This window comes from Lissotriton helveticus, chromosome 1_2 (assembly GCF_964261635.1).
Source record: "Lissotriton helveticus chromosome 1_2, aLisHel1.1, whole genome shotgun sequence".
NCBI classification, from domain to species: domain Eukaryota; kingdom Metazoa; phylum Chordata; class Amphibia; order Caudata; family Salamandridae; genus Lissotriton; species Lissotriton helveticus.
In genome coordinates, this window is record NC_136058.1 from 377,308,907 (window position 1) to 377,334,910 (window position 26,004).

A 26,004-nucleotide genomic window follows, 5' to 3' on the forward strand; every position below is an offset into this window, starting at 1 on the left:
TTCAAGCCCACCCAGGGAAGTATCCTTTTTGCCTGCATGAAACACTTTAATGAAACACAGATACGTACCTCTGCTCTCTCCTGCTTAAGACCCTTTATCTGAACATTTCAATCCTCTGCGTTCTCTCTGCACCTGCAGTCAATTTCATAATTAGGATAGAAAACAAAAGGCCTAGCCCTGTAATACAACTGTAGGCATATGAGGAGGGGAAAATAAGTCAAAAGGCCATCAGCATTTGTTGATCTGGCTTGAAGGCTGTAAGTGTAAGGACCTTGTGGCGCAACGGTAGCGCGTCTGACTCCAGATCAGAAGGTTGCGTGGTCAAATCACGTCGGGGTCACTGCTTACCATTTTATTCCCCACTGAGTTCATATATTTCCTTTCGAAAACAAAGTCAAAGGAACGCAGCCTTGCATTGGCCGGGAATCGAACCCGGGCCTCCCGCGTGGCAGGCAAGAATTCTACCACTGAACCACCAATGCTTCACATGGGCAGTTAACAGGCATAGCTCTGTCCAAGACAGTGATCAGGTGCACACACTTAAATTGTACACATATGAACAAAGTGTGTGCAGCAGACATGACAACGCCAAAGTTTCACATGATGATGGCTTATATAAGACAAGCTCCAGGCAGGCACATACATATCAAGATATATATTGAGTCTAAGGAAAGATGCTGTAGTCACTCGTCTCTGTGGCGCAATCGGTTAGCGCGTTTGGCTGTTAACCGAAAGGTTGGTGGTTCAAGCCCACCCAGGGACGTATTATTTTGCCTGCATGAAACACTTGAATGGAAAACAGATACATACCTATGCTCTCTCCTGCTGGACACCCTTTCCCTGAATATTTCAATTCTCTGCGTTCTCTCGGCACCTGCAGTCAATTTCATAATTAGGATAGAAAACAAAAGGTCAAGCTCTGTAATACAACTGTAGGCATATGAGGAGGGGAAAATAAGTCAAAAGGCCCACAGCATTTGTTGATCTGGCTCCGAAAGCTGTAAGTGTAAGGACCTCGTGGCGCAACGGTAGCGCGTCTGACTCCAGATCAGAAGGTTGCGTGTTCAAATCACGTCGGGGTCACTGCTTACCATTTTATTCCCCACTGAGGTCATATATTTCCTTTCGAAAACAAAGTCAAACGAAAGCAGTCTTGCATTGGCCGGGAATCGAACCCGGGCCTCCCGCGTGGCAGGCGAGAATTCTACCACTGAACCACCAATGCTTCACATGGGTTGTTCACAGGCAGAGCTCTGCCCAAGACAGTGATCAGGTGCACACACTTAAATTGTACACATATGAACAAAGTGTGCGCAGCAGACATGATAACGCCAACGTTTCACATGAAGATGGCAAGAATCAGATGCAGGAGACTATAACTATGAATGTCTTTGCATTTGCTGAGGTCACTGGCTTGGGACTAGAGTTGTGTTTATCAGGGCATGATGGCAGGCTGCTCCCGACAAAAGTGGTTCACAGAATGCACCCGCCAGATCACCAGCACTATTGTGTTTCAGATTATCTCACTGAACTCTCCTCCTGGAAAATCCTTCCCACTGGCTTTCCCAGATTCTGTGTCCTCCCCTAAATGCTGGGGTGAAACGGGCAGAGTTCTGCGCCCTGCGTCCCTTTACGCGTCCCTAACGCGCTCCCAATGTGGCCTACAGCCCTGGTCGGGCACAGCCCTGGTCGGGCTTAGATCACTGGAGCTTTTTGTGACCAAGAACTCCGGAAGCCTAGGGTCAGGCCTGTTGCACAGGCATATTGTGCCTTGCCAATCCGGGATTGTTGTGTTTCAGGGCCTAGCCATCAATACTCCTGGGATTTGTTTCCCTGAGAACCCTCTTGTCCCTCTCCTCCCACAAGCCCCAGCTTTTATGTAAAATAAAGTGTGCACCATGGGCCTTCCCCTATTTGCTCTCTCCCCAATCTCTTTCTCCAAAGCTGAGCTCTGAAGGTAAATGTATCTATCTGAGTGAGGGGCTAGGGTGGCCCTTTCCCAGCAGTCTTACAAGTCAAGAGTTCAGAGAAAGCACCTGCTATGGGAGGGAGACTTTGCTCACAGAGAAGTCAAGTCTAACATAACACATCTGATGGGCAAGGCACACGCCTTACTGGCTGGTAGCACACCTACAGAGGAGCAGGGAGCTATGCTAAGCAGGCAACAGAAAAGTCATGTATGTGTCTCATACACTGGGACCGGTAGTAATACTGGCTCTAAGACCATTAGACAGTAGTCTATTCATCATTACGTCCAACAATAACAAGACACTAAGCAAATGAGAAATGATGTATGGCATAAAGACGCATTATATAACACAAGCTCCAGGCAGGCACACAATTATCAAGATATATATTGAGTCTCAGGAACTGTGCTACAGTTATTAACCTCTGTGGTGCAAATGGTTAGCGCGTTCGGTTGTTAACAGAAAGGTTGGTGGTTCAAGCCCACCCAGGGAAGTATCCTTTTTGCCTGCATGAAACACTTTAATGAAACACAGATACGTACCTCTGCTCTCTCCTGCTTAAGACCCTTTATCTGAACATTTCAATCCTCTGCGTTCTCTCTGCACCTGCAGTCAATTTCATAATTAGGATAGAAAACAAAAGGCCTAGCCCTGTAATACAACTGTAGGCATATGAGGAGGGGAAAATAAGTCAAAAGGCCATCAGCATTTGTTGATCTGGCTTGAAGGCTGTAAGTGTAAGGACCTTGTGGCGCAACGGTAGCGCGTCTGACTCCAGATCAGAAGGTTGCGTTGTCAAATCACGTCGGGGTCACTGCTTACCATTTTATTCCCCACTGAGTTCATATATTTCCTTTCGAAAACAAAGTTAAAGGAACGCAGCCTTGAATTGGCCGGGAATCGAACCCGGGCCTCCCGCGTGGCAGGCGAGAATTCTACCACTGAACCACCAATGCTTCACATGGGCAGTTAACAGGCATAGCTCTGTCCAAGACAGTGATCAGGTGCACACACTTAAATTGTACACATATGAACAAAGTGTGTGCAGCAGACATGACAACGCCAAAGTTTCACATGATGATGGCTTATATAAGACAAGCTCCAGGCAGGCACATACATATCAAGATATATATTGAGTCTAAGGAAAGATGCTGTAGTCACTCGTCTCTGTGGCTCAATCGGTTAGCGCGTTCGGCTGTTAACCGAAAGGTTGGTGGTTCAAGCCCACCCAGGGACGTATTATTTTGCCTGCATGAAACACTTGAATGGAAAACAGATACATACCTTTGCTCTCTCCTGCTGGACACCCTTTCCCTGAATATTTCTTTTTTTTTTTTTTTTTTTTTTTTTTTTGAAAACCTTTATTGTACAAAGAAAGCTCACAAATACGGGCCTACAACCCACGAGGGCTGGCCACCACATGGTAGATAACGTAATAAATGAAAAACAAATTTTCAACAGGATATGTCACCAGGAGCACAGGAGAAACAATAAGAGCATCGAGCAATCAGCAAGAACAGGACAATAAAAGGTTCATTTTCTAATGCGGGGTGGGGAAACAGAAGAATCATGGGCCGTGCAAAAAACAACCAGGGAGGGGCCGCGGCAAGCCGCCATCTTACGATCACAGAATGACAAAAGAGGCCATACCAACATAGCTATCAAAGAGTATAAACGTAATCGGAATATAAAGAAACGACAATGGCATCAATCAAACAGCACCTACCCGTCGCCGCCCCCACCCAAATTGAGGAGACATGATCAAAAAGGCCCACATAATAAAAGACAATACGATACGCATCCCAACAAAATAAAAGGACCCCCATAAAGGAGGAAAAAGGGGAGAGGGAAAAAGGGAACGAAAGAAGGGACTCCCACCAAACCACGCACCCCCAGGAGTGAAAGCAGGATAATAGAGTCCGGCAAGCGACATAGCAAAAATCGATACCGAATTACCCAGCGAGCTACAATCAGATACATACCGGAATACGAAAGTCACAGAAACTCCCCAGGGGGATACAGGAGGAGACGGAGTCCCGGAAAAAGTGAACACACAAGAGCCATAGAACAGAAAAAGAGGAAATAAGGGAGGAAAAAGACCCCCCAATACGGACAGACCCCCCCAACCCACCCCTAAAGCCCACCCTGCACCCCTGCAGAAGGCTACGGCCTACCCCCCCGCAGCGTGCCTGTCGCCCTAATTAGAACCCGAAATATAGCGGAGCAAAGTTAAGTCGGAAACAAAGACAAAAATGGGAAGGGAAGTGAAGGAAACGAGGGATGGGAAACACACACAGACATACACGGGGGAGGGCCGGGAGACAGGAGTAAACGCACCCAGCCACCCGCCTGAGTCGAGGAGCCAAGTCCCCGGGAAGCCAAAGAACATCGGGTTAAAGTCCAGGGGCACCAGTCAATCACACAGAACCATACCGGGACAGGTTGACCATCCAAACCAGTGCAAGACTACCGCACACAGATGCCAATATACATCAGCCCTGTCCTTGTTTGTCCAAAGTGGAAACGGTCCGATCCAGCGAGGACCAGGTTACGAAGAACAGGAGACAGACAGCAGGAAGATCCAACGGCAGTCCGGAAAAGGCACGTAAAGTGGAACACGGACGATCCAGGAAAGTCACGAAGTGTAGCAAACGATGCAGGCACAAGTCCAAGGATATGTCCAGAAGAACCGACCCATCTGGGCCAGCACAGGAGACATCGCCGGGCAGCAGCGACCGAAAGGAAGCGGGAGAGTCATGAAGGCCAGGCCAAGTAAAATCCAGCTCCCGGGCCCGAGAAAAAGAAGGTAGCGCAGGAGGAGGAGGCGCCATCAAGTTCCGTACAGCAGCAGACGCGGTCGGAGCCGGGGCCAATTCCGCCAGGATAATTCCAGCCGCACCCCGCGGCGGCACAATCACATCTGGCCGTGGGGGCCCAGGAGGCCCGCCGTGAGGAACCATCTCCGAAGCTAGGATAGGCGCGGTCACACAGAGCCGCCAGGAGAGCAGGGTGTCCAGTAACTCCTTAAGTGTAGGAAAACCTTCACAGTATCCGGCACCCGGGCCATGCGGCGGGCCCCCAGCGCTCGCCCAGGCCCGGTCAAGACACTCGGGGTCGGTCGCCATTTTGAGAGTCCGACAAGGCAGCGCGGCTGTAAATCTCCGCCGGGGCGGCAGTAAGGCAAACAAAGTCCCGCTGACCGGCAACAGAGCACCCCGGGCAGGAAGGGGGGCCACCAGAAGAAAGGGATTCGCCGGCCACCCAACGCCGCCGGTCCCGTTCTCCGAGTCCGGGCGGCAAAATCAAAATGGCCGGACCGGAGAACAAAGGGAGAGCAAGCCGGACACACGAGGAGCTTCGACCACGGAAGGCAGCGCCTCCACCATAGGCCTCCTCCCCACAGGAATCGGCTAGGAAGGACCTCCGGCCCACATGAACAACGGCCCTCCGACCACCTCCTCCGTGCCCCGGAGGGCAGATCCGCAGGCTCCGTCTGGCCCGGGAGCCGGCAAGAAGATCCAGGCCAGTCCGCCTCCGACACCCCAACACAATCGGGGGCACTGCACCGGATCCACAGCAGCCAGGATAACCGGAACAAGAGGTAAGTGCCTGCAAGGCGTCGTAGCACCACCACTCAGCAAACAGGGCTTCCCGGGGCAGGATTACAGCAGGATAAATGTGAAAACCCAGGCGGGCGAACGGAGCCGAGCTAAAGCGCGGCCATCTCGGTCGCGAGCTAGGCTCCTCCCCCCTGAATATTTCAATTCTCTGCGTTCTCTCGGCACCTGCAGTCAATTTCATAATTAGGATAGAAAACAAAAGGTCAAGCTCTGTAATACAACTGTAGGCATATGAGGAGGGGAAAATAAGTCAAAAGGCCCACAGCATTTGTTGATCTGGCTCCGAAAGCTGTAAGTGTAAGGACCTCGTGGCGCAACGGTAGCGCGTCTGACTCCAGATCAGAGGGTTGCGTGTTCAAATCACGTCGGGGTCACTGCTTACCATTTTATTCCCCACTGAGGTCATATATTTCCTTTCGAAAACAAAGTCAAAAGAAAGCAGTCTTGCATTGGCCGGGAATCGAACCCGGGCCTCCCGCGTGGCAGGCGAGAATTCTACCACTGAACCACCAATGCTTCACATGGGTTGTTCACAGGCAGAGCTCTGCCCAAGACAGTGATCAGGTGCACACACTTAAATTGTACACATATGAACAAAGTGTGCGCAGCAGACATGATAACGCCAACGTTTCACATGAAGATGGCAAGAATCAGATGCAGGAGACTATAACTATGAATGTCTTTGCATTTGCTGAGGTCACTGGCTTGGGACTAGAGTTGTGTTTCTCAGGGCATGATGGCAGGCTGCTCCCGACAAAAGTGGTTCACAGAATGCACCCGCCAGATCACCAGCACTATTGTGTTTCAGATTATCTCACTGAACTCTCCTCCTGGAAAATCCTTCCCACTGGCTTTCCCAGATTCTGTGTCCTCCCCTAAATGCTGGGGTGAAACGGGCAGAGTTCTGCGCCCTGCGTCCCTTTACGCGTCCCTAACGCGCTCCCAATGCGGCCTACAGCCCTGGTCGGGCACAGCCCTGGTCGGGCTTAGATCACTGGAGCCTTTTGTGACCAAGAACTCCGGAAGCCTAGGGTCAGGCCTGTTGCACAGGCATATTGTGCCTTGCCAATCCGGGATTGTTGTGTTTCAGGGCCTAGCCATCAATACTCCTGGGATTTCTTTCCCTGAGAACCCTCTTGTCCCTGTCCTCCCACAAGCCCCAGCTTTTATGTAAAATAAAGTGTGCACCATGGGCCTTCCCCTATTTGCTCTCTCCCCAATCTCTTTCTCCAAAGCTGAGCTCTGAAGGTAAATGTATCTATCTGAGTGAGGGGCTAGGGAGGGCCTTTCCCAGCAGTCTTACAAGTCAAGAGTTCAGAGAAAGCACCTGCTATGGGAGGGAGACTTTGCTCACAGAGAAGTCAAGTCTAACATAACACATCTGATGGGCAAGGCACACGCCTTACTGGCTGGTAGCACACCTACAGAGGAGCAGGGAGCTATGCTAAGCAGGCAACAGAAAAGTCATGTATGTGTCTCATACACTGGGACCGGGAGTAATACTGGCTCTAAGACCATTAGACAGTAGTCTATTCATCATTACGTCCAACAATAACAAGACACTAAGCAAATGAGAAATGCTGTATGGCATAAAGACGCATTATATAACACAAGCTCCAGGCAGGCAGACAATTATCAAGATATATATTGAGTCTCAGGAACTGTGCGACAGTTATTAACCTCTGTGGTGCAAATGGTTAGCGCGTTCGGTTGTTAACAGAAAGGTTGGTGGTTCAAGCCCACCCAGGGAAGTATCCTTTTTGCCTGCATGAAACACTTTAATGAAACACAGATACGTACCTCTGCTCTCTCCTGCTTAAGACCCTTTATCTGAACATTTCAATCCTCTGCGTTCTCTCTGCACCTGCAGTCAATTTCATAATTAGGATAGAAAACAAAAGGCCTAGCCCTGTAATACAACTGTAGGCATATGAGGAGGGGAAAATAAGTCAAAAGGCCATCAGCATTTGTTGATCTGGCTTGAAGGCTGTAAGTGTAAGGACCTTGTGGCGCAACGGTAGCGCGTCTGACTCCAGATCAGAAGGTTGCGTGGTCAAATCACGTCGGGGTCACTGCTTACCATTTTATTCCCCACTGAGTTCATATATTTCCTTTCGAAAACAAAGTCAAAGGAACGCAGCCTTGCATTGGCCGGGAATCGAACCCGGGCCTCCCGCGTGGCAGGCAAGAATTCTACCACTGAACCACCAATGCTTCACATGGGCAGTTAACAGGCATATCTCTGTCCAAGACAGTGATCAGGTGCACACACTTAAATTGTACACATATGAACAAAGTGTGCGCAGCAGACATGACAACGCCAAAGTTTCACATGATGATGGCTTATATAAGACAAGCTCCAGGCAGGCACATACATATCAAGATATATATTGAGTCTAAGGAAAGATGCTGTAGTCACTCGTCTCTGTGGCGCAATCGGTTAGCATGTTCGGCTGTTAACCGAAAGGTTGGTGGTTCAAGCCCACCCAGGGACGTATTATTTTGCCTGCATGAAACACTTGAATGGAAAACAGATACATACCTTTGCTCTCTCCTGCTGGACACCCTTTCCATGAATATTTCAATTCTCTGCGTTCTCTCGGCACCTGCAGTCAATTTCATAATTAGGATAGAAAACAAAAGGTCAAGCTCTGTAATACAACTGTAGGCATATGAGGAGGGGAAAATAAGTCAAAAGGCCCACAGCATTTGTTGATCTGGCTCCGAAAGCTGTAAGTGTAAGGACCTCGTGGCGCAACGGTAGCGCGTCTGACTCCAGATCAGAAGGTTGCGTGTTCAAATCACGTCGGGGTCACTGCTTACCATTTTATTCCCCACTGAGGTCATATATTTCCTTTCGAAAACAAAGTCAAAAGAAAGCAGTCTTGCATTGGCCGGGAATCGAACCCGGGCCTCCCGCGTGGCAGGCGAGAATTCTACCACTGAACCACCAATGCTTCACATGGGTTGTTCACAGGCAGAGCTCTGCCCAAGACAGTGATCAGGTGCACACACTTAAATTGTACACATATGAACAAAGTGTGCGCAGCAGACATGATAACGCCAACGTTTCACATGAAGATGGCAAGAATCAGATGCAGGAGACTATAACTATGAATGTCTTTGCATTTGCTGAGGTCACTGGCTTGGGACTAGAGTTGTGTTTATCAGGGCATGATGGCAGGCTGCTCCCGACAAAAGCGGTTCACAGAATGCACCCGCCAGATCACCAGCACTATTGTGTTTCAGATTATCTCACCTAACTCTCCTCCTGGAAAATCCTTCCCACTGGCTTTCCCAGATTCTGTGTCCTCCCCTAAATGCTGGGGTGAAACGGGCAGAGTTCTGCGCCCTGCGTCCCATTACGCGTCCCTAACGCGCTCCCAACGCGGCCTACAGCCCTGGTCGGGCACAGCCCTGGTCGGGCTTAGATCACTGGAGCCTTTTGTGACCAAGAACTCCGGAAGCCTAGGGTCAGGCCTGTTGCACAGGCATATTGTGCCTTGCCAATCCGGGATTGTTGTGTTTCAGGGCCTAGCCATCAATACTCCTGGGATTTCTTTCCCTGAGAACCCTCTTGTCCCTGTCCTCCCACAAGCCCCAGCTTTTATGTAAAATAAAGTGTGCACCATGGGCCTTCCCCTATTTGCTCTCTCCCCAATCTCTTTCTCCAAAGCTGAGCTCTGAAGGTAAATGTATCTATCTGAGTGAGGGGCTAGGGAGGGCCTTTCCCAGCAGTCTTACAAGTCAAGAGTTCAGAGAAAGCACCTGCTATGGGAGGGAGACTTTGCTCACAGAGAAGTCAAGTCTAACATAACACATCTGATGGGCAAGGCACACGCCTTACTGGCTGGTAGCACACCTACAGAGGAGCAGGGAGCTATGCTAAGCAGGCAACAGAAAAGTCATGTATGTGTCTCATACACTGGGACCGGTAGTAATACTGGCTCTAAGACCATTAGACAGTAGTCTATTCATCATTACGTCCAACAATAACAAGACACTAAGCAAATGAGAAATGCTGTATGGCATAAAGACGCATTATATAACACAAGCTCCAGGCAGGCACACACTTATCAAGATATATATTGAGTCTCAGGAACTGTGCTACAGTTATTAACCTCTGTGGTGCAAATGGTTAGCGCGTTCGGTTGTTAACAGAAAGGTTGGTGGTTCAAGCCCACCCAGGGAAGTATCCTTTTTGCCTGCATGAAACACTTTAATGAAACACAGATACGTACCTCTGCTCTCTCCTGCTTAAGACCCTTTATCTGAACATTTCAATCCTCTGCGTTCTCTCTGCACCTGCAGTCAATTTCATAATTAGGATAGAAAACAAAAGGCCTAGCCCTGTAATACAACTGTAGGCATATGAGGAGGGGAAAATAAGTCAAAAGGCCATCAGCATTTGTTGATCTGGCTTGAAGGCTGTAAGTGTAAGGACCTTGTGGCGCAACGGTAGCGCGTCTGACTCCAGATCAGAAGGTTGCGTGGTCAAATCACGTCGGGGTCACTGCTTACCATTTTATTCCCCACTGAGTTCATATATTTCCTTTCGAAAACAAAGTCAAAGGAACGCAGCCTTGCATTGGCCGGGAATCGAACCCGGGCCTCCCGCGTGGCAGGCGAGAATTCTACCACTGAACCACCAATGCTTCACATGGGGAGTTAACAGGCATAGCTCTGTCCAAGACAGTGATCAGGTGCACACACTTAAATTGTACACATATGAACAAAGTGTGCGCAGCAGACATGACAACGCCAAAGTTTCACATGATGATGGCTTATATAAGACAAGCTCCAGGCAGGCACATACATATCAAGATATATATTGAGTCTAAGGAAAGATGCTGTAGTCACTTTTCTCTGTGGCGCAATCGGTTAGCACGTACGGCTGTTAACCGAAAGGTTGGTGGTTCAAGCCCACCCAGGGACGTATTATTTTGCCTGCATGAAACACTTGAATAGAAAACAGATACATACCTTTGCTCTCTCCTGCTGGACACCCTTTCCCTGAATATTTCAATTCTCTGCGTTCTCTCGGCACCTGCAGTCAATTTCATAATTAGGATAGAAAACAAAAGGTCAAGCTCTGTAATACAACTGTAGGCATATGAGGAGGGGAAAATAAGTCAAAAGGCCCACAGCATTTGTTGATCTGGCTCCGAAAGCTGTAAGTGTAAGGACCTCGTGGCGCAACGGTAGCGCGTCTGACTCCAGATCAGAAGTTGGCGTGTTCAAATCACGTCGGGGTCACTGCTTACCATTTTATTCCCCACTGAGGTCATATATTTCCTTTCGAAAACAAAGTCAAAAGAAAGCAGTCTTGCATTGGCCGGGAATCGAACCCGGGCCTCCCGCGTGGCAGGCGAGAATTCTACCACTGAACCACCAATGCTTCCCATGGGTTGTTCACAGGCAGAGCTCTGCCCAAGACAGTGATCAGGTGCACACACTTAAATTGTACACATATGAACAAAGTGTGCGCAGCAGACATGATAACGCCAACGTTTCACATGAAGATGGCAAGAATCAGATGCAGGAGACTATAACTATGAATGTCTTTGCATTTGCTGAGGTCACTGGCTTGGGACTAGAGTTGTGTTTATCAGGGCATGATGGCAGGCTGCTCCCGACAAAAGTGGTTCACAGAATGCACCCGCCAGATCACCAGCACTATTGTGTTTCAGATTATCTCACTGAACTCTCCTCCTGGAAAATCCTTCCCACTGGCTTTCCCAGATTTTGTGTCCTCCCCTAAATGCTGGGGTGAAACGGGCAGAGTTCTGCGCCCTGCGTCCCATTACGCGTCCCTAACGCGCTCCCAACACGGCCTACAGCCCTGGTCGGGCACAGCCCTGGTCGGGCTTAGATCACTGGAGCCTTTTGTGACCAAGAACTCCGGAAGCCTAGGGTCAGGCCTGTTGCACAGGCATATTGTGCCTTGCCAATCCGGGATTGTTGTGTTTCAGGGCCTAGCCATCAATACTCCTGGGATTTCTTTCCCTGAGAACCCTCTTGTCCCTGTCCTCCCACAAGCCCCAGCTTTTATGTAAAATAAAGTGTGCACCATGGGCCTTCCCCTATTTGCTCTCTCCCCAATCTCTTTCTCCAAAGCTGAGCTCTGAAGGTAAATGTATCTATCTGAGTGAGGGGCTAGGGAGGGCCTTTCCCAGCAGTCTTACAAGTCAAGAGTTCAGAGAAAGCACCTGCTATGGGAGGGAGACTTTGCTCACAGAGAAGTCAAGTCTAACATAACACATCTGATGGGCAAGGCACACGCCTTACTGGCTGGTAGCACACCTACAGAGGAGCAGGGAGCTATGCTAAGCAGGCAACAGAAAAGTCATGTATGTGTCTCATACACTGGGACCGGTAGTAATACTGGCTCTAAGACCATTAGACAGTAGTCTATTCATCATTACGTCCAACAATAACAAGACACTAAGCAAATGAGAAATGCTGTATGGCATAAAGACGCATTATATAACACAAGCTCCAGGCAGGCACACAATTATCAAGATATATATTGAGTCTCAGGAACTGTGCTACAGTTATTAACCTCTGTGGTGCAAATGGTTAGCGCGTTCGGTTGTTAACAGAAAGGTTGGTGGTTCAAGCCCACCCAGGGAAGTATCCTTTTTGCCTGCATGAAACACTTTAATGAAACACAGATACGTACCTCTGCTCTCTCCTGCTTAAGACCCTTTATCTGAACATTTCAATCCTCTGCGTTCTCTCTGCACCTGCAGTCAATTTCATAATTAGGATAGAAAACAAAAGGCCTAGCCCTGTAATACAACTGTAGGCATATGAGGAGGGGAAAATAAGTCAAAAGGCCATCAGCATTTGTTGATCTGGCTTGAAGGCTGTAAGTGTAAGGACCTTGTGACGCAACGGTAGCGCGTCTGACTCCAGATCAGAAGGTTGCGTGGTCAAATCACGTCGGGGTCACTGCTTACCATTTTATTCCCCACTGAGTTCATATATTTCCTTTCGAAAACAAAGTCAAAGGAACGCAGCCTTGCATTGGCCGTGAATCGAACCCGGGCCTCCCGCGTGGCAGGCGAGAATTCTACCACTGAACCACCAATGCTTCACATGGGGAGTTCACAGGCATAGCTCTGTCCAAGACAGTGATCAGGTGCACACACTTAAATTGTACACATATGAACAAAGTGTGCGCAGCAGACATGACAACGCCAACGTTTCACATGATGATGGCTTATATAAGACAAGCTCCAGGCAGGCACATACATATCAAGATATATATTGAGTCTAAGGAAAGATGCTGTAGTCACTCGTCTCTGTGGCGCAATCGGTTAGCGCGTTCGGCTGTTAACCGAAAGGTTGGTGGTTCAAGAACACCCAGGGACGTATTATTTTGCCTGCATGAAACACTTGAATGGAAAACAGATACATACCTTTGCTCTCTCCTGCTGGACACCCTTTCCCTGAATATTTCAATTCTCTGCGTTCTCTCTGCACCTGCAGTCAATTTCATAATTAGGATAGAAAACAAAAGGCCTAGCCCTGTAATACAACTGTAGGCATATGAGGAGGGGAAAATAAGTCAAAAGGCCATCAGCATTTGTTGATCTGGCTTGAAGGCTGTAAGTGTAAGGACCTTGTGGCGCAACGGTAGCGCGTCTGACTCCAGATCAGAAGGTTGCGTGGTCAAATCACGTCGGGGTCACTGCTTACCATTTTATTCCCCACTGAGTTCATATATTTCCTTTCGAAAACAAAGTCAAAGGAACGCAGCCTTGCATTGGCCGGGAATCGAACCCGGGCCTCCCGCGTGGCAGGCAAGAATTCTACCACTGAACCACCAATGCTTCACATGGGCAGTTAACAGGCATATCTCTGTCCAAGACAGTGATCAGGTGCACACACTTAAATTGTACACATATGAACAAAGTGTGCGCAGCAGACATGACAACGCCAAAGTTTCACATGATGATGGCTTATATAAGACAAGCTCCAGGCAGGCACATACATATCAAGATATATATTGAGTCTAAGGAAAGATGCTGTAGTCACTCGTCTCTGTGGCGCAATCGGTTAGCATGTTCGGCTGTTAACCGAAAGGTTGGTGGTTCAAGCCCACCCAGGGACGTATTATTTTGCCTGCATGAAACACTTGAATGGAAAACAGATACATACCTTTGCTCTCTCCTGCTGGACACCCTTTCCATGAATATTTCAATTCTCTGCGTTCTCTCGGCACCTGCAGTCAATTTCATAATTAGGATAGAAAACAAAAGGTCAAGCTCTGTAATACAACTGTAGGCATATGAGGAGGGGAAAATAAGTCAAAAGGCCCACAGCATTTGTTGATCTGGCTCCGAAAGCTGTAAGTGTAAGGACCTCGTGGCGCAACGGTAGCGCGTCTGACTCCAGATCAGAAGGTTGCGTGTTCAAATCACGTCGGGGTCACTGCTTACCATTTTATTCCCCACTGAGGTCATATATTTCCTTTCGAAAACAAAGTCAAAAGAAAGCAGTCTTGCATTGGCCGGGAATCGAACCCGGGCCTCCCGCGTGGCAGGCGAGAATTCTACCACTGAACCACCAATGCTTCACATGGGTTGTTCACAGGCAGAGCTCTGCCCAAGACAGTGATCAGGTGCACACACTTAAATTGTACACATATGAACAAAGTGTGCGCAGCAGACATGATAACGCCAACGTTTCACATGAAGATGGCAAGAATCAGATGCAGGAGACTATAACTATGAATGTCTTTGCATTTGCTGAGGTCACTGGCTTGGGACTAGAGTTGTGTTTATCAGGGCATGATGGCAGGCTGCTCCCGACAAAAGCGGTTCACAGAATGCACCCGCCAGATCACCAGCACTATTGTGTTTCAGATTATCTCACCTAACTCTCCTCCTGGAAAATCCTTCCCACTGGCTTTCCCAGATTCTGTGTCCTCCCCTAAATGCTGGGGTGAAACGGGCAGAGTTCTGCGCCCTGCGTCCCATTACGCGTCCCTAACGCGCTCCCAACGCGGCCTACAGCCCTGGTCGGGCACAGCCCTGGTCGGGCTTAGATCACTGGAGCCTTTTGTGACCAAGAACTCCGGAAGCCTAGGGTCAGGCCTGTTGCACAGGCATATTGTGCCTTGCCAATCCGGGATTGTTGTGTTTCAGGGCCTAGCCATCAATACTCCTGGGATTTCTTTCCCTGAGAACCCTCTTGTCCCTGTCCTCCCACAAGCCCCAGCTTTTATGTAAAATAAAGTGTGCACCATGGGCCTTCCCCTATTTGCTCTCTCCCCAATCTCTTTCTCCAAAGCTGAGCTCTGAAGGTAAATGTATCTATCTGAGTGAGGGGCTAGGGAGGGCCTTTCCCAGCAGTCTTACAAGTCAAGAGTTCAGAGAAAGCACCTGCTATGGGAGGGAGACTTTGCTCACAGAGAAGTCAAGTCTAACATAACACATCTGATGGGCAAGGCACACGCCTTACTGGCTGGTAGCACACCTACAGAGGAGCAGGGAGCTATGCTAAGCAGGCAACAGAAAAGTCATGTATGTGTCTCATACACTGGGACCGGTAGTAATACTGGCTCTAAGACCATTAGACAGTAGTCTATTCATCATTACGTCCAACAATAACAAGACACTAAGCAAATGAGAAATGCTGTATGGCATAAAGACGCATTATATAACACAAGCTCCAGGCAGGCACACACTTATCAAGATATATATTGAGTCTCAGGAACTGTGCTACAGTTATTAACCTCTGTGGTGCAAATGGTTAGCGCGTTCGGTTGTTAACAGAAAGGTTGGTGGTTCAAGCCCACCCAGGGAAGTATCCTTTTTGCCTGCATGAAACACTTTAATGAAACACAGATACGTACCTCTGCTCTCTCCTGCTTAAGACCCTTTATCTGAACATTTCAATCCTCTGCGTTCTCTCTGCACCTGCAGTCAATTTCATAATTAGGATAGAAAACAAAAGGCCTAGCCCTGTAATACAACTGTAGGCATATGAGGAGGGGAAAATAAGTCAAAAGGCCATCAGCATTTGTTGATCTGGCTTGAAGGCTGTAAGTGTAAGGACCTTGTGGCGCAACGGTAGCGCGTCTGACTCCAGATCAGAAGGTTGCGTGGTCAAATCACGTCGGGGTCACTGCTTACCATTTTATTCCCCACTGAGTTCATATATTTCCTTTCGAAAACAAAGTCAAAGGAACGCAGCCTTGCATTGGCCGGGAATCGAACCCGGGCCTCCCGCGTGGCAGGCGAGAATTCTACCACTGAACCACCAATGCTTCACATGGGGAGTTAACAGGCATAGCTCTGTCCAAGACAGTGATCAGGTGCACACACTTAAATTGTACACATATGAACAAAGTGTGCGCAGCAGACATGACAACGCCAAAGTTTCACATGATGATGGCTTATATAAGACAAGCTCCAGGCAGGCACATACATATCAAGATATATATTGAGTCTAAGGAAAGATGCTGTAGTCACTTTTCTCTGTGGCGCAATCGGTTAGCACGTACGGCTGTTAACCGAAAGGTTGGTGGTTCAAGCCCACCCAGGGACGTATTATTTTGCCTGCATGAAACACTTGAATAGAAAACAGATACATACCTTTGCTCTCTCCTGCTGGACACCCTTTCCCTGAATATTTCAATTCTCTGCGTTCTCTCGGCACCTGCAGTCAATTTCATAATTAGGATAGAAAACAAAAGGTCAAGCTCTGTAATACAACTGTAGGCATATGAGGAGGGGAAAATAAGTCAAAAGGCCCACAGCATTTGTTGATCTGGCTCCGAAAGCTGTAAGTGTAAGGACCTCGTGGCGCAACGGTAGCGCGTCTGACTCCAGATCAGAAGTTGGCGTGTTCAAATCACGTCGGGGTCACTGCTTACCATTTTATTCCCCACTGAGGTCATATATTTCCTTTCGAAAACAAAGTCAAAAGAAAGCAGTCTTGCATTGGCCGGGAATCGAACCCGGGCCTCCCGCGTGGCAGGCGAGAATTCTACCACTGAACCACCAATGCTTCCCATGGGTTGTTCACAGGCAGAGCTCTGCCCAAGACAGTGATCAGGTGCACACACTTAAATTGTACACATATGAACAAAGTGTGCGCAGCAGACATGATAACGCCAACGTTTCACATGAAGATGGCAAGAATCAGATGCAGGAGACTATAACTATGAATGTCTTTGCATTTGCTGAGGTCACTGGCTTGGGACTAGAGTTGTGTTTATCAGGGCATGATGGCAGGCTGCTCCCGACAAAAGTGGTTCACAGAATGCACCCGCCAGATCACCAGCACTATTGTGTTTCAGATTATCTCACTGAACTCTCCTCCTGGAAAATCCTTCCCACTGGCTTTCCCAGATTCTGTGTCCTCCCCTAAATGCTGGGGTGAAACGGGCAGAGTTCTGCGCCCTGCGTCCCATTACGCGTCCCTAACGCGCTCCCAACACGGCCTACAGCCCTGGTCGGGCACAGCCCTGGTCGGGCTTAGATCACTGGAGCCTTTTGTGACCAAGAACTCCGGAAGCCTAGGGTCAGGCCTGTTGCACAGGCATATTGTGCCTTGCCAATCCGGGATTGTTGTGTTTCAGGGCCTAGCCATCAATACTCCTGGGATTTCTTTCCCTGAGAACCCTCTTGTCCCTGTCCTCCCACAAGCCCCAGCTTTTATGTAAAATAAAGTGTGCACCATGGGCCTTCCCCTATTTGCTCTCTCCCCAATCTCTTTCTCCAAAGCTGAGCTCTGAAGGTAAATGTATCTATCTGAGTGAGGGGCTAGGGAGGGCCTTTCCCAGCAGTCTTACAAGTCAAGAGTTCAGAGAAAGCACCTGCTATGGGAGGGAGACTTTGCTCACAGAGAAGTCAAGTCTAACATAACACATCTGATGGGCAAGGCACACGCCTTACTGGCTGGTAGCACACCTACAGAGGAGCAGGGAGCTATGCTAAGCAGGCAACAGAAAAGTCATGTATGTGTCTCATACACTGGGACCGGTAGTAATACTGGCTCTAAGACCATTAGACAGTAGTCTATTCATCATTACGTCCAACAATAACAAGACACTAAGCAAATGAGAAATGCTGTATGGCATAAAGACGCATTATATAACACAAGCTCCAGGCAGGCACACAATTATCAAGATATATATTGAGTCTCAGGAACTGTGCTACAGTTATTAACCTCTGTGGTGCAAATGGTTAGCGCGTTCGGTTGTTAACAGAAAGGTTGGTGGTTCAAGCCCACCCAGGGAAGTATCCTTTTTGCCTGCATGAAACACTTTAATGAAACACAGATACGTACCTCTGCTCTCTCCTGCTTAAGACCCTTTATCTGAACATTTCAATCCTCTGAGTTCTCTCTGCACCTGCAGTCAATTTCATAATTAGGATAGAAAACAAAAGGCCTAGCCCTGTAATACAACTGTAGGCATATGAGGAGGGGAAAATAAGTCAAAAGGCCATCAGCATTTGTTGATCTGGCTTGAAGGCTGTAAGTGTAAGGACCTTGTGGCGCAACGGTAGCGCGTCTGACTCCAGATCAGAAGGTTGCGTGGTCAAATCACGTCGGGGTCACTGCTTACCATTTTATTCCCCACTGAGTTCATATATTTCCTTTCGAAAACAAAGTCAAAGGAACACAGCCTTGCGTTGGCCGGGAATCGAACCCGGGCCTCCCGCGTGGCAGGCAAGAATTCTACCACTGAACCACCAATGCTTCACATGGGGAGTTCACAGGCATAGCTCTGTCCAAGACAGTGATCAGGTGCACACACTTAAATTGTACACATATGAACAAAGTGTGCGCAGCAGACATGACAACGCCAAAGTTTCACATGATGATGGCTTATATAAGACAAGCTCCAGGCAGGCACATACATATCAAGGTATATATTGAGTCTAAGGAAAGATGCAGTAGTCACTCGTCTCTGTGGCGCAATGGGTTAGCGCGTTCGGCTGTTAACCAAAAGGTTGGTGGTTCAAGCCCACCCAGGGACGTATTATTTTGCCTGCATGAAACACTTGAATGGAAAACAGATACGTACCTTTGCTCTCTCCTGCTGGACACCCTTTCCCTGAATATTTCAATTCTCTGCGTTCTCTCGGCACCTGCAGTCAATTTCATAATTAGGATAGAAAACAAAAGGTCAAGCTCTGTTATACAACTGTAGGCATATGAGGAGGGGAAAATAAGTCAAAAGGCCCACAACATTTGTTGATCTGGCTCCGAAAGCTGTAAGTGTAAGGACCTCGTGGCGCAACGGTAGCGCGTCTGACTCCAGATCAGAAGGTTGCGTGTTCAAATCACGTCGGGGTCACTGCTTACCATTTTATGCCCCACTGAGGTCATATATTTCCTTTCGAAAACAAAGTCAAAAGAAAGCAGTCTTGCATTGGCCGGGTATCGAACCCGGGCCTCCCGCGTGGCAGGCGAGAATTCTACCACTGAACCACCAATGCTTCACATGGGTTGTTCACAGGCAGAGCTCTGCCCAAGACAGTGATCAGGTGCACACACTTAAATTGTACACATATGAACAAAGTGTGCGCAGCAGACATGATAACGCCAACGTTTCACATGAAGATGGCAAGAATCAGATGCAGGAGACTATAACTATGAATGTCTTTGCATTTGCTGAGGTCACTGGCTTGGGACTAGAGTTGTGTTTATCAGGGCATGATGGCAGGCTGCTCCCGACAAAAGTGGTTCACAGAATGCACCCGCCAGATCACCAGCACTATTGTGTTTCAGATTATCTCACTGAACTCTCCTCCTGGAAAATCCTTCCCACTGGCTTTCCCAGATTCTGTATCCTCCCCTAAATGCTGGGGTGAAACGGGCAGAGTTCTGCGCCCTGCGTCCCTTTACGCGTCCCTAACGCGCTCCCAACGCGGCCTACAGCCCTGGTCGGGCTTAGATCACTGGAGCCTTTTGTGACCAAGAACTCCGGAAGCCTAGGGTCAGGCCTGTTGCACAGGTATATTGTGCCTTGCCAATCCGGGATTGTTGTGTTTCAGGGCCTAGCCATCAATACTCCTGGGATTTCTTTCCCTGAGAACCCTCTTGTCCCTGTCCTCCCACAAGCCCCAGCTTTTATGTAAAATAAAGTGTGCACCATGGGCCTTCCCCTATTTGCTCTCTCCCCAATCTCTTTCTCCAAAGCTGAGCTCTGAAGGTAAATGTATCTATCTGAGTGAGGGGCTAGGGAGGGCCTTTCCCAGCAGTCTTACAAGTCAAGAGTTCAGAGAAAGCACCTGCTATGGGAGGGAGACTTTGCTCACAGAGAAGTCAAGTCTAACATAACACATCTGATGGGCAAGGCACACGCCTTACTGGCTGGTAGCACACCTACAGAGGAGCAGGGAGCTATGCTAAGCAGGCAACAGAAAAGTCATGTATGTGTCTCATACACTGGGACCGGTAGTAATACTGGCTCTAAGACCATTAGACAGTAGTCTATTCATCATTACGTCCAACAATAACAAGACACTAAGCAAATGAGAAATGCTGTATGGCATAAAGACGCATTATATAACACAAGCTCCAGGCAGGCACACAATTATCAAGATATATATTGAGTCTCAGGAACTGTGCTACAGTTATTAACCTCTGTGGTGCAAATGGTTAGCGCGTTCGGTTGTTAACAGAAAGGTTGGTGGTTCAAGCCCACCCAGGGAAGTATCCTTTTTGCCTGCATGAAACACTTTAATGAAACACAGATACCTACCTCTGCTCTCTCCTGCTTAAGACCCTTTATCTGAACATTTCAATCCTCTGCGTTCTCTCTGCACCTGCAGTCAATTTCATAATTAGGATAGAAAACTAAAGGCCTAGCCCTGTAATACAACTGTAGGCATATGAGGAGGGGAAAATAAGTCAAAAGGCCATCAGCATTTGTTGATCTGGCTTGAAGGCTGTAAGTGTAAGGACCTTGTGGCGCAACGGTAGCGCGTCTGACTCCAGATCAGAAGGTTGCGTGGTCAAATAACGTCGGGGTCACTGCTTACCATTTTATTCCCCACTGAGTTCATATATTTCCTTTCGAAAACAAAGTCAATGGAACACAGCCTTGCATTGGCCGGGAATCGAACCCGGGCCTCCCGCGTGGCAGGCGAGAATTCTACCACTGAACCACCAATGCTTCACATGGGGAGTTCACAGGCATAGCTCTGTCCAAGACAGTGATCAGGTGCACACACTTAAATTGTACACATATGAACAAAGTGTGCGCAGCAGACATGACAACGCCAAAGTTTCACATGATGATGGCTTATATAAGACAAGCTCCAGGCAGGCACATACATATCAAGGTATATATTGAGTCTAAGGAAAGATGCAGTAGTCACTCGTCTCTGTGGCGCAATCGGTTAGCGCGTTCGGCTGTTAACCGAAAGGTTGGTGGTTCAAGCCCACCCAGGGACGTATTATTTTGCCTGCATGAAACACTTGAATGGAAAACAGATACGTACCTTTGCTCTCTCCTGCTGGACACCCTTTCCCTGAATATTTCAATTCTCTGCGTTCTCTCGGCACCTGCAGTCAATTTCATAATTAGGATAGAAAACAAAAGGTCAAGCTCTGTAATACAACTGTAGGCATATGAGGAGGGGAAAATAAGTCAAAAGGCCCACAGCATTTGTTGATCTGGCTCCGAAAGCTGTAAGTGTAAGGACATCGTGGCGCAACGGTAGCGCGTCTGACTCCAGATCAGAAGGTTGCGTGTTCAAATCACGTCGGGGTCACTGCTTACCATTTTATTCCTCACTGAGGTCATATATTTCCTTTCGAAAACAAAGTCAAAAGAAAGCAGTCTTGCATTGGCCGGGTATCGAACCCGGGCCTCCCGCGTGGCAGGCGAGAATTCTACCACTGAACCACCAATGCTTCACATGGGTTGTTCACAGGCAGAGCTCTGCCCAAGACAGTGATCAGGTGCACACACTTAAATTGTACACATATGAACAAAGTGTGCGCAGCAGACATGATAACGCCAACGTTTCACATGAAGATGGCAAGAATCAGATGCAGGAGACTATAACTATGAATGTCTTTGCATTTGCTGAGGTCACTGGCTTGGGACTAGAGTTGTGTTTATCAGGGCATGATGGCAGGCTGCTCCCGACAAAAGTGGTTCACAGAATGCACCCGCCAGTTCACCAGCACTATTGTGTTTCAGATTACCTCACTGAACTCTCCTCCTGGAAAATCCTTCCCACTGGCTTTCCCAGATTCTGTGTCCTCCCCTAAATGCTGGGGTGAAACGGGCAGAGTTCTGCCCCCTGCGTCCCTTTACGCGTCCCTAACGCGCTCCCAATGCGGCCTACAGCCCTGGTCGGGCACAGCCCTGGTCGGGCTTAGATCACTGGAGCCTTTTGTGACCAAGAACTCCGGAAGCCTAGGGTCAGGCCTGTTGCACAGGCATATTGTGCCTTGCCAATCCGGGATTGTTGTGTTTCAGGGCCTAGCCATCAATACTCCTGGGATTTCTTTCCCTGAGAACCCTCTTGTCCCTGTCCTCCCACAAGCCCCAGCTTTTATGTAAAATAAAGTGTGCACCATGGGCCTTCCCCTATTTGCTCTCTCCCCAATCTCTTTCTCCAAAGCTGAGCTCTGAAGGTAAATGTATCTATCTGAGTGAGGGGCTAGGGAGGGCCTTTCCCAGCAGTCTTACAAGTCAAGAGTTCAGAGAAAGCACCTGCTATGGGAGGGAGACTTTGCTCACAGAGAAGTCAAGTCTAACATAACACATCTGATGGGCAAGGCACACGCCTTACTGGCTGGTAGCACACCTACAGAGGAGCAGGGAGCTATGCTAAGCAGGCAACAGAAAAGTCATGTATGTGTCTCATACACTGGGACCGGTAGTAATACTGGCTCTAAGACCATTAGACAGTAGTCTATTCATCATTACGTCCAACAATAACAAGACACTAAGCAAATGAGAAATGCTGTATGGCATAAAGACACATTATATAACACAAGCTCCAGGTAGGCACACAATTATCAAGATATATATTGAGTCTCAGGAACTGTGCTACAGTTATTAACCTCTGTGGTGCAAATGGTTAGCGCGTTCGGTTGTTAACAGAAAGGTTGGTGGTTCAAGCCCACCCAGGGAAGTATCCTTTTTGCCGGCATGAAACACTTTAATGAAACACAGATACGTACCTCTGCTCTCTCCTGCTTAAGACCCTTTATCTGAACATTTCAATCCTCTGCGTTCTCTCTGCACCTGCAGTCAATTTCATAATTAGGATAGAAAACTAAAGGCCTAGCCCTGTAATACAACTGTAGGCATATGAGGAGGGGAAAATAAGTCAAAAGGCCATCAGCATTTGTTGATCTGGCTTGAAGGCTGTAAGTGTAAGGACCTTGTGGCGCAACGGTAGCGCGTCTGACTCCAGATCAGAAGGTTGCGTGGTCAAATCACGTCGGGGTCACTGCTTACCATTTTATTCCCCACTGAGTTCATATATTTCCTTTCGAAAACAAAGTCAAAGGAACACAGCCTTGAATTGGCCGGGAATCGAACCCGGGCCTCCCGCGTGGCAGGCGAGAATTCTACCACTGAACCACCAACGCTTCACATGGGCAATTAACAGGCATAGCTCTGTCCAAGACAGTGATCAGGTGCACACACTTAAATTGTACACATATGAACAAAGTGTGCGCAGCAGACATGACAACGCCAAAGTTTCACATGATGATGGCTTATATAAGACAAGCTCCAGGCAGGCACATACATATCAAGATATATATTGAGTCTAAGGAAAGATGCTGTAGTCACTCGTCTCTGTGGCACAATCGGTTAGCGCGTTCGGCTGTTAAGCGAAAGGTTGGTGGTTCAAGCCCACCCAGGGACGTATTATTTTGCCTGCATGAAACACTTGAATAGAAAACAGATACATACCTTTGCTCTCTCCTGCTGGACACCCTTTCCCTGAATATTTCAATTCTCTGCGTTCTCTCGGCACCTGCAGTCAATTTCATAATTAGGATAGAAAACAAAAGGTCAAGCTCTGTAATACAACTGTAGGCATATGAGGAGGGGAAAATAAGTCAAAAGGCCCACAGCATTTGTTGATCTGGCTCCGAAAGCTGTAAGTGTAAGGACCTCGTGGCGCAACGGTAGCGCGTCTGACTCCAGATCAGAAGTTGGCGTGTTCAAATCACGTCGGGGTCACTGCTTACCATTTTATTCCCCACTGAGGTCATATATTTCCTTTCGAAAACAAAGTCAAAAGAAAGCAGTCTTGCATTGGCCGGGAATCGAACCCGGGCCTCCCGCGTGGCAGGAGAGAATTCTACCACTGAACCACCAATGCTTCCCATGGGTTGTTCACAGGCAGAGCTCTGCCCAAGACAGTGATCAGGTGCACACACTTAAATTGTACACATATGAACAAAGTGTGCGCAGCAGACATGATAACGCCAACGTTTCACATGAAGATGGCAAGAATCAGATGCAGGAGACTATAACTATGAATGTCTTTGCATTTGCTGAGGTCACTGGCTTGGGACTAGAGTTGTGTTTATCAGGGCATGATGGCAGGCTGCTCCCGACAAAAGTGGTTCACAGAATGCACCCGCCAGATCACCAGCACTATTGTGTTTCAGATTATCTCACTGAACTCTCCTCCTGGAAAATCCTTCCCACTGGCTTTCCCAGATTCTGTGTCCTCCCCTAAATGCTGGGGTGAAACGGGCAGAGTTCTGCGCCCTGCGTCCCATTACGCGTCCCTAACGCGCTCCCAACACGGCCTACAGCCCTGGTCGGGCACAGCCCTGGTCGGGCTTAGATCACTGGAGCCTTTTGTGACCAAGAACTCCGGAAGCCTAGGGTCAGGCCTGTTGCACAGGCATATTGTGCCTTGCCAATCCGGGATTGTTGTGTTTCAGGGCCTAGCCATCAATACTCCTGGGATTTCTTTCCCTGAGAACCCTCTTGTCCCTGTCCTCCCACAAGCCCCAGCTTTTATGTAAAATAAAGTGTGCACCATGGGCCTTCCCCTATTTGCTCTCTCCCCAATCTCTTTCTCCAAAGCTGAGCTCTGAAGGTAAATGTATCTATCTGAGTGAGGGGCTAGGGAGGGCCTTTCCCAGCAGTCTTACAAGTCAAGAGTTCAGAGAAAGCACCTGCTATGGGAGGGAGACTTTGCTCACAGAGAAGTCAAGTCTAACATAACACATCTGATGGGCAAGGCACACGCCTTACTGGCTGGTAGCACACCTACAGAGGAGCAGGGAGCTATGCTAAGCAGGCAACAGAAAAGTCATGTATGTGTCTCATACACTGGGACCGGTAGTAATACTGGCTCTAAGACCATTAGACAGTAGTCTATTCATCATTACGTCCAACAATAACAAGACACTAAGCAAATGAGAAATGCTGTATGGCATAAAGACGCATTATATAACACAAGCTCCAGGCAGGCACACAATTATCAAGATATATATTGAGTCTCAGGAACTGTGCTACAGTTATTAACCTCTGTGGTGCAAATGGTTAGCGCGTTCGGTTGTTAACAGAAAGGTTGGTGGTTCAAGCCCACCCAGGGAAGTATCCTTTTTGCCTGCATGAAACACTTTAATGAAACACAGATACGTACCTCTGCTCTCTCCTGCTTAAGACCCTTTATCTGAACATTTCAATCCTCTGCGTTCTCTCTGCACCTGCAGTCAATTTCATAATTAGGATAGAAAACAAAAGGCCTAGCCCTGTAATACAACTGTAGGCATATGAGGAGGGGAAAATAAGTCAAAAGGCCATCAGCATTTGTTGATCTGGCTTGAAGGCTGTAAGTGTAAGGACCTTGTGACGCAACGGTAGCGCGTCTGACTCCAGATCAGAAGGTTGCGTGGTCAAATCACGTCGGGGTCACTGCTTACCATTTTATTCCCCACTGAGTTCATATATTTCCTTTCGAAAACAAAGTCAAAGGAACGCAGCCTTGCATTGGCCGTGAATCGAACCCGGGCCTCCCGCGTGGCAGGCGAGAATTCTACCACTGAACCACCAATGCTTCACATGGGGAGTTCACAGGCATAGCTCTGTCCAAGACAGTGATCAGGTGCACACACTTAAATTGTACACATATGAACAAAGTGTGCGCAGCAGACATGACAACGCCAAAGTTTCACATGATGATGGCTTATATAAGACAAGCTCCAGGCAGGCACATACATATCAAGATATATATTGAGTCTAAGGAAAGATGCTGTAGTCACTCGTCTCTGTGGCGCAATCGGTTAGCGCGTTCGGCTGTTAACCGAAAGGTTGGTGGTTCAAGAACACCCAGGGACGTATTATTTTGCCTGCATGAAACACTTGAATGGAAAACAGATACATACCTTTGCTCTCTCCTGCTGGACACCCTTTCCCTGAATATTTCAATTCTCTGCGTTCTCTCGGC

General features: G+C 48.3%; 32 non-coding genes across 32 annotated transcripts; 18 read left to right on the forward strand and 14 right to left on the reverse strand.

The window, feature by feature from the left end:
• Nucleotides 1-411: 411 nt before the first annotated feature.
• TRNAG-GCC (transfer RNA glycine (anticodon GCC)) lies at nucleotides 412-482 on the reverse strand. The gene has a single exon. It is a non-coding gene; the product is annotated as a tRNA-Gly (tRNA).
• A 207-nt stretch (nucleotides 483-689) lies between these two features.
• On the forward strand, nucleotides 690-763 carry TRNAN-GUU (transfer RNA asparagine (anticodon GUU)). Its single transcript has one exon. It is a non-coding gene; the product is annotated as a tRNA-Asn (tRNA).
• A 248-nt stretch (nucleotides 764-1,011) lies between these two features.
• TRNAW-CCA (transfer RNA tryptophan (anticodon CCA)) lies at nucleotides 1,012-1,083 on the forward strand. The gene has a single exon. It is a non-coding gene; the product is annotated as a tRNA-Trp (tRNA).
• A 71-nt stretch (nucleotides 1,084-1,154) lies between these two features.
• Nucleotides 1,155-1,225, reverse strand: TRNAG-GCC (transfer RNA glycine (anticodon GCC)). Its single transcript has one exon. It is a non-coding gene; the product is annotated as a tRNA-Gly (tRNA).
• A 1,905-nt stretch (nucleotides 1,226-3,130) lies between these two features.
• TRNAN-GUU (transfer RNA asparagine (anticodon GUU)) lies at nucleotides 3,131-3,204 on the forward strand. The gene has a single exon. It is a non-coding gene; the product is annotated as a tRNA-Asn (tRNA).
• Nucleotides 3,205-5,889: 2,685 nt separating this feature from the next.
• Nucleotides 5,890-5,961, forward strand: TRNAW-CCA (transfer RNA tryptophan (anticodon CCA)). Its single transcript has one exon. It is a non-coding gene; the product is annotated as a tRNA-Trp (tRNA).
• Nucleotides 5,962-6,032: 71 nt separating this feature from the next.
• Nucleotides 6,033-6,103, reverse strand: TRNAG-GCC (transfer RNA glycine (anticodon GCC)). The gene has a single exon. It is a non-coding gene; the product is annotated as a tRNA-Gly (tRNA).
• A 1,627-nt stretch (nucleotides 6,104-7,730) lies between these two features.
• On the reverse strand, nucleotides 7,731-7,801 carry TRNAG-GCC (transfer RNA glycine (anticodon GCC)). The gene has a single exon. It is a non-coding gene; the product is annotated as a tRNA-Gly (tRNA).
• A 207-nt stretch (nucleotides 7,802-8,008) lies between these two features.
• TRNAN-GUU (transfer RNA asparagine (anticodon GUU)) lies at nucleotides 8,009-8,082 on the forward strand. The gene has a single exon. It is a non-coding gene; the product is annotated as a tRNA-Asn (tRNA).
• A 248-nt stretch (nucleotides 8,083-8,330) lies between these two features.
• TRNAW-CCA (transfer RNA tryptophan (anticodon CCA)) lies at nucleotides 8,331-8,402 on the forward strand. Its single transcript has one exon. It is a non-coding gene; the product is annotated as a tRNA-Trp (tRNA).
• Nucleotides 8,403-8,473: 71 nt separating this feature from the next.
• On the reverse strand, nucleotides 8,474-8,544 carry TRNAG-GCC (transfer RNA glycine (anticodon GCC)). Its single transcript has one exon. It is a non-coding gene; the product is annotated as a tRNA-Gly (tRNA).
• Nucleotides 8,545-10,171: 1,627 nt separating this feature from the next.
• On the reverse strand, nucleotides 10,172-10,242 carry TRNAG-GCC (transfer RNA glycine (anticodon GCC)). The gene has a single exon. It is a non-coding gene; the product is annotated as a tRNA-Gly (tRNA).
• A 529-nt stretch (nucleotides 10,243-10,771) lies between these two features.
• Nucleotides 10,772-10,843, forward strand: TRNAW-CCA (transfer RNA tryptophan (anticodon CCA)). Its single transcript has one exon. It is a non-coding gene; the product is annotated as a tRNA-Trp (tRNA).
• A 71-nt stretch (nucleotides 10,844-10,914) lies between these two features.
• On the reverse strand, nucleotides 10,915-10,985 carry TRNAG-GCC (transfer RNA glycine (anticodon GCC)). Its single transcript has one exon. It is a non-coding gene; the product is annotated as a tRNA-Gly (tRNA).
• A 1,905-nt stretch (nucleotides 10,986-12,890) lies between these two features.
• TRNAN-GUU (transfer RNA asparagine (anticodon GUU)) lies at nucleotides 12,891-12,964 on the forward strand. Its single transcript has one exon. It is a non-coding gene; the product is annotated as a tRNA-Asn (tRNA).
• A 390-nt stretch (nucleotides 12,965-13,354) lies between these two features.
• Nucleotides 13,355-13,425, reverse strand: TRNAG-GCC (transfer RNA glycine (anticodon GCC)). Its single transcript has one exon. It is a non-coding gene; the product is annotated as a tRNA-Gly (tRNA).
• A 207-nt stretch (nucleotides 13,426-13,632) lies between these two features.
• TRNAN-GUU (transfer RNA asparagine (anticodon GUU)) lies at nucleotides 13,633-13,706 on the forward strand. The gene has a single exon. It is a non-coding gene; the product is annotated as a tRNA-Asn (tRNA).
• Nucleotides 13,707-13,954: 248 nt separating this feature from the next.
• Nucleotides 13,955-14,026, forward strand: TRNAW-CCA (transfer RNA tryptophan (anticodon CCA)). Its single transcript has one exon. It is a non-coding gene; the product is annotated as a tRNA-Trp (tRNA).
• Nucleotides 14,027-14,097: 71 nt separating this feature from the next.
• On the reverse strand, nucleotides 14,098-14,168 carry TRNAG-GCC (transfer RNA glycine (anticodon GCC)). The gene has a single exon. It is a non-coding gene; the product is annotated as a tRNA-Gly (tRNA).
• A 1,627-nt stretch (nucleotides 14,169-15,795) lies between these two features.
• TRNAG-GCC (transfer RNA glycine (anticodon GCC)) lies at nucleotides 15,796-15,866 on the reverse strand. The gene has a single exon. It is a non-coding gene; the product is annotated as a tRNA-Gly (tRNA).
• A 529-nt stretch (nucleotides 15,867-16,395) lies between these two features.
• On the forward strand, nucleotides 16,396-16,467 carry TRNAW-CCA (transfer RNA tryptophan (anticodon CCA)). The gene has a single exon. It is a non-coding gene; the product is annotated as a tRNA-Trp (tRNA).
• A 71-nt stretch (nucleotides 16,468-16,538) lies between these two features.
• TRNAG-GCC (transfer RNA glycine (anticodon GCC)) lies at nucleotides 16,539-16,609 on the reverse strand. The gene has a single exon. It is a non-coding gene; the product is annotated as a tRNA-Gly (tRNA).
• Nucleotides 16,610-18,514: 1,905 nt separating this feature from the next.
• Nucleotides 18,515-18,588, forward strand: TRNAN-GUU (transfer RNA asparagine (anticodon GUU)). Its single transcript has one exon. It is a non-coding gene; the product is annotated as a tRNA-Asn (tRNA).
• Nucleotides 18,589-18,836: 248 nt separating this feature from the next.
• TRNAW-CCA (transfer RNA tryptophan (anticodon CCA)) lies at nucleotides 18,837-18,908 on the forward strand. The gene has a single exon. It is a non-coding gene; the product is annotated as a tRNA-Trp (tRNA).
• Nucleotides 18,909-18,979: 71 nt separating this feature from the next.
• On the reverse strand, nucleotides 18,980-19,050 carry TRNAG-GCC (transfer RNA glycine (anticodon GCC)). The gene has a single exon. It is a non-coding gene; the product is annotated as a tRNA-Gly (tRNA).
• Nucleotides 19,051-20,661: 1,611 nt separating this feature from the next.
• Nucleotides 20,662-20,732, reverse strand: TRNAG-GCC (transfer RNA glycine (anticodon GCC)). Its single transcript has one exon. It is a non-coding gene; the product is annotated as a tRNA-Gly (tRNA).
• Nucleotides 20,733-20,939: 207 nt separating this feature from the next.
• Nucleotides 20,940-21,013, forward strand: TRNAN-GUU (transfer RNA asparagine (anticodon GUU)). Its single transcript has one exon. It is a non-coding gene; the product is annotated as a tRNA-Asn (tRNA).
• Nucleotides 21,014-21,261: 248 nt separating this feature from the next.
• TRNAW-CCA (transfer RNA tryptophan (anticodon CCA)) lies at nucleotides 21,262-21,333 on the forward strand. The gene has a single exon. It is a non-coding gene; the product is annotated as a tRNA-Trp (tRNA).
• Nucleotides 21,334-21,404: 71 nt separating this feature from the next.
• On the reverse strand, nucleotides 21,405-21,475 carry TRNAG-GCC (transfer RNA glycine (anticodon GCC)). The gene has a single exon. It is a non-coding gene; the product is annotated as a tRNA-Gly (tRNA).
• A 1,905-nt stretch (nucleotides 21,476-23,380) lies between these two features.
• Nucleotides 23,381-23,454, forward strand: TRNAN-GUU (transfer RNA asparagine (anticodon GUU)). Its single transcript has one exon. It is a non-coding gene; the product is annotated as a tRNA-Asn (tRNA).
• A 248-nt stretch (nucleotides 23,455-23,702) lies between these two features.
• Nucleotides 23,703-23,774, forward strand: TRNAW-CCA (transfer RNA tryptophan (anticodon CCA)). Its single transcript has one exon. It is a non-coding gene; the product is annotated as a tRNA-Trp (tRNA).
• A 2,047-nt stretch (nucleotides 23,775-25,821) lies between these two features.
• TRNAN-GUU (transfer RNA asparagine (anticodon GUU)) lies at nucleotides 25,822-25,895 on the forward strand. The gene has a single exon. It is a non-coding gene; the product is annotated as a tRNA-Asn (tRNA).
• The last annotated feature ends 109 nt before the right edge of the window (nucleotides 25,896-26,004 follow it).